This window comes from Tupaia chinensis, unplaced genomic scaffold (assembly GCF_000334495.1).
Source record: "Tupaia chinensis unplaced genomic scaffold, TupChi_1.0 Scaffold000116_1, whole genome shotgun sequence".
Taxonomy (NCBI): domain Eukaryota; kingdom Metazoa; phylum Chordata; class Mammalia; order Scandentia; family Tupaiidae; genus Tupaia; species Tupaia belangeri.
Genome location: NW_006159580.1, coordinates 2,541,107 through 2,551,506, shown reverse-complemented (window position 1 = coordinate 2,551,506; position 10,400 = coordinate 2,541,107).

Genomic DNA, 10,400 nt, shown 5'->3' with positions numbered 1-10,400 from the left:
CCACAAGGAAAGAGCTGCATGCCCCCCACCCCCTCGATGCAGGCAGAAAGGTTCAGGACTCAGAGGGCCGGCCTGGCCTGCAGGAGGTCCGAGGCTATGAATGATAATGTGAAAAAACTAATCCCTGCTAATGAGTTAATTGCTCCGCCTCTGAGCTGTCACAGGGCACTTCCACAGCTTCCGTGTAGACACTCCATGAATATTCGCTGGCGAGAAGCTTTGCCCTTAAATCAGAGAGCAAGTCCTGGCGGGATGTCGCTCCTGACCACCACCCTTGGAGAGAGGCTGGGAGTGGACAGAGGAGACCTCTCCCTGTCCTTTCCTCCACCCACAGGTCGTGTGGGCCTAGAGTCTCATGTGTGCTGGGTTCCATGTCCCGGGCACGACCCAAACGGTGAGGGCTGCAGCTGTGCATGAACAGAGGCGTGTGCACACGCTTACACGCCCGCGAGGGCATGCGCGTGAGTGGTGAGTTTGGGCGGAGGGCTGTGGGTCTCCGTGCCAGGAGACCCAGAACGGCCTTCTCCTGCAGGTGCTGGAGCTGGCCCTGGGCCAGGGCTGTGTCGCCAGCCCAGTAAATCCCCGGACTCTGCCCGCGTGCTCCGGAGGCCTCCACATTTTTCTTCACCAGGGCGGCAGCTTCTCTCTCCTTTCTTTGACAAACCTACCTGCAGGTGAGACTCAATTGGTTTGCATTTTTAAAAAGGATAAAGTGTTAAGCTAAAGAAATGGATCTTTAATGGTGCGGTCTCAGGCCTTTCCTTCTGGCTTTGGTTTGGTCTTGGCAGGGAACTGTCCCTGTGTCCCTAGAGCCACCTTGAAGCCCGGGGTGCTTCCTGGACACTGCTGGCCAGGCCACTCTCCCCATCGGCCACCAGAGGTGGCCACGGGGTGCATTCCATCGTCCAGTGCTTTAGCAGCTGTGGGCTGGTGTCATCCCATTATACAGAGGGGAGCGGGATACAGAGGAAGCATGTCACCCAAGTCACACAGCGGGAGGCCAGCCACGCACAGAACCCAGGCTTCGATCCCAAGTCCACGTGCTTGCTGGCTGTGTGGTGGGCCTCACCATGCGGGGTGCTTGTCATCCCATCTCACCACCTGCTGTCTTCTCTCTGGCTGGGTCTTCTCCCCTAGACTCTGCAGCTGGATAAACTCTTCCTCCAGGAAGCCCTCCAGAGATAGCCAGGGGCTGAGGAAGGAGTCACCCCTCCTTCCCTGTTATCTTCTAGCAGAGTGAGGGAAGGCCGGGAGGGGACCCTGGGAACCATGTCTGTGTGAACTGAGTGAGTCTGCAGTGGGGAGAGGTCTATTATGACGCCCTGTCCTGGAGCCCCCCACATTCAGAACGTAGAAGGCCCCAGGAGCTGGTGTTGGGGAGGGCCTGGGCCTGGTCTCAGCTGACTCCTGGAAGGCTGGGCAGGACCTGTGGCAGCGGGAGCGCCCTCACCTACAGGGCTGTGCCCGGCCCTGCCTGGCAGACGCTGGCTCTATGGGGGCTCAGTAGTGCTGAGAGAGCAGGCCTGGGGTGCGGACTCCATTGTCCCGTTTCTGTGTTGCTGGCAGAAGTCCCTGAGACTGGGACCAGCAGATGGCGTAATGGCTGTCACTGAGGCTCGAGTCCTGGACCCCCCACCAGGGATTGCGGGGTGGCCATCCCCCCTGGGGGGTGATTTCTCGTTTTCTGTCTCTCTGTCTCTCTCTGTCTGGCGAGTGCACGCGCCCTATAGCAAAAACCTCTCCCCCAAAAAAAAAAAAAAAAATAGAATAGGGAGGGCCTGTCTCCTCTGGAGCTGAGGTTTGTCTCTCAGAGGCTTCTACTCACAAGGCCCAGCCCTGTCCCTGCCCCTGTCCCCTCAGGGTCCTTAGAACCAGCCTAACGCTTCCTCTTAGAACGTTTGGAGTGAGTGAGCATCTTCCTACTGAATCCTCTCCCGAAGCAGAGCACGAGAGAGAGCCAGTAAGAGATGCCCTTGGAGAACAGAGAGGTACCTGCCGGAAAGCAGAGAGGCATTTGGGGTGCAGAATGGACCTGTGTCCCCAGCACTTTGAGAGATCTCAGAGGCCCAAACTGACTCTCGTTGGGACGTGTCTAAAGAGAGAGGCTGGGGGTGCCCTGGTGACGGACACGAAGGGGTGGCGTTTCCCAGGTAGATAGAGTGGAGGGGCTGGGCCCACCAGAATGGCCTGACGGTCGTGACCTTCAAACCCTGACTCCTGAGCCCCACTGTGCTCAGGCTGGATGCTACACCTCTGCTGATGCAGCTGCAGACGAAGCCCGTCACCCCACTGCACTGACTATCGTGGTTAACCCCCAAGCCACTGCTCCCACCCAGCCCGGGGCCTGTGCCTCTGCGCAGTCAGGCCTGTGGCCGTGAGAGGGCGTTCTACTTCCTTCCTCCTGTGAGCCATCCCTCTGTGCACAGAGGCAGGGCGCAGATAAATAAGACGAAATAAACACGTTTGTCCCTGTTAAGTTTCATCTCGTTAGATCCACCCCATCGCTCCGGCCTGTCAACTTCTCTTTAGATCCGAGCTCTGTCATCTGGCGTATTTGCCATCGTCCCCCCCAGCTGTGTGGCATCTGCAAATTTGATAAAGTACATGGAGCGTGTTTGTCTCAGAGGGAGCCCCCTCCTCTCACCGGGAGGCTGCAGCGCAGGCGTGTGAGTACGTGTACGTGTGAGTGCATTCCCCCAGCACGCACGTACACGTCCCTCTCTCATCGCTGCTGTCCAGTCACCTTTGAGATGCTGGTGGGCGTCCTGGGCCCCTGCCACCAAGACGACCTGGCACTCAGCAGCTGGACATGGTGCCTCTGTGTCCCTGAGGGTAGGGACGCTCTGGGGATGGCCACAGCACCTCACCTCCACCGACTGCTGTCTGAACTGCCGTGACTGGCTGTCCCTGCTGGCCTCTTCCCTCACGTGGGGTCAAGGCTGAGCAGCCACCATGGGCCTGGGTCTTCTGGGACTGCAGCGTGGCCTTCCCTCTGTTGCTAACCACGCACGGAGCAGCATGTGAACACGCAGCCTCACCCCCTCTCTGCAGGGCTATGGCTGCTGCTGGTGGAGCCGGCGTGACTGCCTGGGCCGAGGACTCCTTCTTGCCCACATACCTGCTATGCACCGCTTCTCTGCTTCTCGTCAGGAAACTCTGGACCTTGTCTCGGAGGTCACTGGATAGCAGGGAAGCCAGCTCAGAAAGATCCAGCTGCAGCCTTCTACAACCGAGCCCACCAGATACGGCCCTGGTCTCTGCAGTAAGGCTTAGCTGAGTGAAAAACAAAACCAGACACATAGATAAAAAATGCAAACTCTAGGGCCTGGATAGATTTTCTGGGGTCTTCTACTCTAGCCCCCCGGTTCTATGCCCTGGATATTGGGGTGGAGAGGATCCAGGCATGTTCTTGTGCCACCCTTACTGCAATGTGAGCTGTTCGTTCTTCCCTCAGGAAAGAGGGCAATAGCTGGTTACCTGTATCAGTCTGCACAGGCTAGTTGATGCTGCAGTAACAAGCAGCCCCAGATTCTCGGTAGCTTATAACAACACAGGTCGGTTTCTGACTCATATTACTACATCACAGGGCAGCTGGAGATTCTGCTCCAAGTCTTCATCACTCTGGGACCCATGCTGAGAGTGCCCCCCCAGCTGTGACATCACACCACAGCCGAGGAAAAGGAGAGGCAGATCATGTACAAGCTCTATTTCTGCTTTAAAGTGCTGTTCGTCACTTTCGTTATTTCATTAGCTAAAGCAAGTTATATGGTCCTACCTAATTTCAAAGGGGGCAGGGAAGCCTAACCTATTTTTGTGTCCGGGATTTTGGCAAATGAGCTCACTGACTGCTCTGCACATTACCACGCCTGTCCCAGCGCCACCCGAGTTCCCCACATACCACTGGATCTCGTTCTCTGAGTCCAGTGTGCAATGCCCCTCCACTCCCACCCACGTCTGTGCACTGGGCTTGGCCTTAGGCCCTGTCCCTTGCTTGGCAGTGCGTGTCCTCCCTCTCTCCTTCTGGTCACGGTGCTCCACCCCTTCCTTTGAGAATTGCTCCTCTCTGCTTCGCCTGATGATTGTGACATGCCCTGACTCTGGGGAGGAGCGAGCTCAGTCCTCTTCCCCCTACCCTCCCTTGCTCCATCCCCAGGGATTGGCCCAGAGGGGTCCCTGGGCTTGCTCTGGCTCAGGGAAGGCCTCCCCTTCTCTCTGTCCTCTCGGATATATCCCAGAGCTGTAGCTGCCACATGGAGGAGCTCTCTGGAAAGTGTGCCCACACCCAGGCCCTGAGGCCTCCGCTACCCGGATCCAGCTGCCCGAAGGCCTGCCACTCCACCTCTCGTGGCTGTACGTGGGCCAGCACAGTCACCTGTGCTTTTCTGTATGTGCTTCTGTCGCTTCCAGCTGGAGAGCACTGAGTAATGCAGGCCGCGGGATCCTGCCTAACCCCGTGTCAGTTATCTGTTGGGAGTAAGGGTACCTGAACATTAGCGGCTTCATGGCATGAAATTCCATCGATCCTTACTTAGGACCAGCAGATGGTATAATGGGTATGTTGCTAGATTCCCACATGGTCAAACCACAGTTCGAGTCCTGGACTGGGCAGCTTGAAACTCATGCCAGGCATGTGCGCGTGCGTGCCCAAAATCCTGGGAGGAGAATGGAGGAGAAGGGGTTGTGGCCTGGCCCTCCCCCTCTGGGGAGTGATTTCTTGCTTTCTGTCTCTCCAGAGAGTGCATGTGCCTTATAGCAAAAATCTCTTTCAAAAATAAAATTCCATAGACCCACACATTCATTCCATAGACACACACACACACACGAATGTATGTTAAATCAGTGAAAGTGACAAGACCTGAACCCGGGTAGACAGTACCGTGAGGCCGGTGTGCTAGCTGGTTTCGGCGCGGTGCGCTGGCTCTGTGGGGTGTTGCAGGGGAGGCACACATGAGAGCTCTCTGTATGAGCCTTGCTTCTTCGTGTGAGTCTTAAACTCTTTCCAGAAAGTTATGCTAATAATATGAACTTAGCCGTGATGTCGCCACTTCGGTGGGGCTTATTGTCAACAAATGAGGCTGACGCAGGGCTTCCCTCCCACGTCTGGCATGCCAGGGAGGGCTGGGGCTGGCCGCAGGTTTCTTCCCTTTTTTTTTTTTTGGAGAATTTTTTACTATGGGGCGCATGTGCTTGCCAGAAAGACAGAGAGAGACAGAGAGAAAGCGAGAAATCACCCCCTGGGGAGATAGCCATATTGCAATCCCTTCTCCATTTTCCTTTCAGGATCTTGGGCACGCACGCACACGCACCAGCGTGAGTTTAAGCCACCAGGTCCGGGACTTGAACTGTGGTCGGCCACATTGGAGTCCAGCGACATAGCCATTACACCAACTGCTGTTTCCCACGCATGTCTCTTCTTGAGCGGCCTCTCCAGCAGGGCAGCAGACCTCCTCCTAGTGACTCAGGGTTCAAGAGAGTGGCAGAGGAAGTGACAGGCCCCTTGAGGCCTCAGACTGGGACTGGCCAGGGTGCTGGCCACATTCCATTGGCCAACGCAGTCAGGGGGCCAGTCCCGACTGGAGGGGAGAGAAACAGACTCACTTCTTGGTAAAGGAGCACCAAAGAAAGTGAATCCTCAACCAGGGCTCGTGCTAAATGCTTCTGCGTCTGCTGGCCTGGGTCAGGCCCAGCTTCCTCACTTGGAGTGAGGAGATGGAGGCTGGTGAGGAGAGGGCTGGACCCCCAGCAGTGCACACACGTTAAGGACAGAGCTGACTCCCGCTCCACAAGACTCCTAGCTGCCACGGCAGGGCCGCCCGCCAGCCTGCCGCTGCTGCTGCTGCGTGCTGCCTTGCACACGCCGGTGTCTGCAATCACAAAGTTCAGCGGCCCTTCCAGTGCGCTTAAATTAGTCCCCATGCAAACCAAATCATTTCATTTGCAGAGAAGGGCTTAATTGCAAGGGGAACGAGGCAAAGGGAATTCTGTTGCCTGTTTTCATGGAAGAAAATTACTGTACTTTCCCCCGTCTCCTTCCTAAACAGAAGCAGTTTAGAAATTAGGCCGTAACCACCAGTGATACTCCTCTACCCCGTCTCTCCTTTCTTCTCCGAGCTCGGTGCTCGGCCCTTCCCCATTCCCCAGGTTCTGGTCGGGACTGCTCTCGCTCATTGTCCCGGCCTCTCTGTGTGCAGCGCGTCCACGGTTTGCAAAGCGGCTGCCCACGCCTGGAGTCTCGCCGTACCCTGCGAGGCTGAGATAGCCACCCGCGACTTCACGGAGGGGCCTCAGCCGTGAACTGGGCCACATTCTCGGCACCCCCGTCTTTCCCTTTAGAAATCAAGTTAAATCTGCTCCAAGCTCTCACTCTCCAGGGCTGGCAAGAAAGTTCAGAGGTCTTCGCTGACCAGTGTCTTACTTGAGTACTGGGGTCTGGTTGTGCCTGGCTGGTGGCTGGGGATCGGGGGCCTAGCCACTGGATCTGCCCACCATGGCTGCTTTTGGTGGAGGGTGCTGCGGCTGGGCAGGTCTTCCATGCCTGCTGGTGTTCCACGTGAGGAGATGCAGTGGACGTGCCTGCTCCTGCCCGATTTCTCTGGCCAGCCTGAGAGCCTCCCCCTGGCTCATGCGGGTCAGCCCGGTCCTCTCTGTGGCTGGTATGGGGCGGGACTGTGAACCCCTCAGGACGGCAACCTGCACGGGTGGGGGAGATGCAAAGCAGCAGGGTCTGTGGGGGCCTGCGGAAGACCAGAGTGGGTGCCTCACCTCTAGTCATTCAGGTTAGAAGGAAAAGAAGGGCCAGCAGGTGGCGTGGTGGTTAGGGCGCTGGATCCCACAAGGCTGATTGTCCGGTTCAAGTCCTGGATCCGGCAGCTTGAAAACCACGCTGGGCATGTGTGTGTATGCCCAAAATCTCAGGAGGAGAATGGAGGGGAGGGATTGTGGCATGGCCATCCCCACTGGCGGGGGGGGGCGTTTCTCACTTTCCCTGTCTCTGTCTCTGTCTCTGGCGAGTGCACATGCCCTACAGCAAAAACTTACCAAAAAAAAAAAAAAAAAGGAAAATAAAACAAAATGATCTGAGTATAAACTGGAGGACTCCGATTGTGGAAAGCCAATGCCAGGGTCTCCTCTGGGGTGAAGGTTTCATTCATCTGTTTATTGGACACGAGGGGACTTCAGAAAGTCCCTGGGAAACACGAAGAAAGCATGAGTTTGGTTTTGCACAGATATATCAAAATCCATGCAGTTGTTTCATTAGATGCATTTCCCACGGACTCCGAAGCCCTCGCGTGTGACTGCAATGCCTGCCGAGTGCCAGGCGCCGTTCTCGGTGCCGGGGGTAAGCAGTAAATTACGCAGGCAGAGACCCGTGCCTTGGCGAAGCCAACGTTGGTGTGGCGGCGGTGAGACCACACCATAAAAACCTGCAGCACGTGTCAGGGGTTAAGAGGGAACGCAGGGGGGCTGAGCCCGGCAGGACCTGCAGGTGGGGTGCAGCTCCAACTTCGGACAGGGAAGGGGTTCACGGAGCTGGAGCTGCAGGGGTGCAGATGGGACGGGCAGCAGCGTAAGGGGCAGTGCTAACCCTAGAGCCTGGAGCGGGCCTGGCCGGAGCATCAAGGGGTGTGGGCCAAGCAGAGTGAGGGGAGCAGGAGCAGGGAGGCCAGAGGAGCCGGGGCTCGGGGCAGGACAGGGTGCAGCCGGATCGCTCTTGGCTCGCGGAGGCTCTGCAGAGCATGGCTTTTCTCAGGAAGGAGGCTGTTCTGTTCCCTGCTGGCAAGCCCATAGCGGCCGTCTGGGAGGCACCCCCTTCCTTTGGAGAAGCGAAGACTGCAGGGCTGAGGAGACTCGGGGTCAGGCTGCTGGGGCTCCACACCCCATTCCCTACCTGCCTGACCCTCCTAGAAGAGGACAGCGGTGGCACCTCCAGCATGGGGTTGTCGGGAGGACTGTGAGCCAGCGCTCACTGGGAAGGTGTCACGCTGTGGTTGCAGGTTGGCTCATTTTACCATTTCTTTCTTAATAACTGCCCCTGCTACAGGGATCAAGCGATTTGCCCAAGGTCCCCAGCCACCGTGGGGCAGAGGACCTGGGGACGCCGAGGCCTGTGTCTGCCCCAACCGGGGAAAACCTGGAGGCACCAGATGGCCTGGTACCCATGCGGCCCGCCTCCCCCACCGACCCCTCTGCCTCTCTCATGCCTGGTGCATCATGGGACCCTGTGTCCAGACTCTGCCTGTCTCTAGAGCTTTCTCTGGGGACAAGCTGGACGAGCCGCCCTGCGCTGGGAAGAGTAGGTGACTTACGGTGCAACCACTGCCCTGCCCCTTCTGTTGGGGAGGCCGACAGGATAATGGATTTGGATCCACACACCTGTCTCAACCAAGGGATGTGTTTTTGAGGCTCAAAGTCAATGGTGTATTAATTAAGAGGGAACAGCTGCTACCGCAGTTCTTATGATAAGTCAGTGACAAATGGCCGTGTTTACCTTCTCCCCGAGTAGAGACTCCGGAAGGTGGCCCGCAGCTCCTGGTTAGATGTCCATGGCTGAGATTTGTGGGGTACAGCCTCTTCCTCTCTCACCCCCTGAAGCTTCTTCATCAGTGTCCACGGAGACCCGAGAGGGCTCTTTGTCACTGAGTGGACAGGTGTGCGGCCCCGGGAGCTGGGGAGGATTCGGGCAGAGCAACCCAAACTTCTCAGCGGCAGCCCCGCCTGGATTTGCTCTGGGACCCCTCCGCGGACAACCCCGCCACATCGCATTGTCCCTTGTGAAATGAGGGCTGCTTGAAAGTGAGACTCGGCCCTTCAAAGCGGGGAGGGCTGCGACGCCCGGATCTGAAACCGTGTCTGCAGCAGGAGCGAGGCGGAGGCCGCAGCTCGGGGCCTCTGTGCCAGGCGCGCAGTGTACCATAAAGGAAGGAGCGGGCCGGCGGGGGCCTTTTGTTATTTAGTTTATTTTGATCTCACTCCTGCTCTCCAAACAGCTTCACAGAAACAGAGCCCTGCATTAGCTCCCTTCTCAGCTTAAGACAAACACAGCAGAGGGGAAATCTGACTGGAAAACAGAAGAGGGAAACAGCGCACTCCCCCGGGCTGGGTTTCTGGTCCTTTGTTAGACTGTCCACGTACCCACCGAGTTTCCAGATGATGGAGACCAGGTTGGTGCTCCGGTGCCAGGGGCCACCCACACGTGGGACGGTGGGCTGCCTCCAGGACATGGCAGGGGCTGCCTTCTTCCTGTGGGGACCAGCCATGGGGCCCCTGCAGCTTTACCCACACATGGCTGGGTCGCCCTCAGAGAACCTGCTGGCTGCTGCGAGGAGGGAGCCTGAGGCCCACCCCAATGCGCAGGCCGGCCACGTAGTGGTCTCCCCGAGGGTCAGGCCCAAAGGACGCAAGAAGCCGGCCTCCCTGATGACACTGCTGGCCACTGGGAAGCCCTGTGCAACTCTGCCCCGCTCTTTCTCCTCCAAGGCTGGCTGAGCCCCAGGGGAAGCCGAGTCTAGATGGGGCAGAAATGAAGCCAAAGGGAAAGGCTCTGCTGGCCCGGGCTCCTGGCCACGCTCAGCTGGCAGGGCCCTGTGAGCCCCCAGCCCCACACCGTGCACACAGGGAAGCCCAGGCAGCCAGGTTATGCCGCGAGGAGGGAGGACCAGAGCTCCAGGCCTTCACAAGGCTGCACTCCGCCATTCCTCAGAGGTTGCTTCGGGGAGAGGGAAAGAACGGTGGAGAAGAAACACATCCATTTTTAATAGTTTATTTATCCAACAGTTTCAACCCCGATGCTGAAGCCTGTTGCAGCTTCCTGTTTCGGCTGGAGCCTGATTAGGAGACTTGTCCTCGCCACGGGGCTGGCACTCAGATTCCAGCCCCGCCGACCATCCAGACATCAGAGGAAATGAGACAGTATTGCTCAAATGAGGGAGACTGGAGCTTTATTAAGGAAACGAAAAACACCAGTAAGACCAGAGCGGGGTGTTAATGTCTTCTGGAGGCAGCTGCTCGTCTCCGTCGCCCCTCCTGCCTGCCTGCCGCAGATGAGGACATATGGGGAAGAGCCCCGCTGGAGAGGCTCCTCCCCTTAACTCATACGGCGCGCGCGGGGCCCCCCCCCAGCCGCAGGGGCACAGGACCCCCCGCCGTGCTGGAAGTTCTGTAGAGCAGTCCGGTGCGAGGCCGCGGCCACAGTAAAACACGGTGCTTGGCAGGCAGGGCTCCCGGCCCCGCGGTCGGGGGAAGTCGCGGCGTCCGTGAGAGCACCACTGACGGCACAGCGGGAGGTGGCGGCGGGCGGCCTCGGCTCCTCTCTGCTTTCAGCACGGTCCTTCTCCGGGCTCCTCCCAGGACACCATGCCAGAGCTCGCTCCCGCAAGCGCAGGGAGGTTCTAGACAGGCCC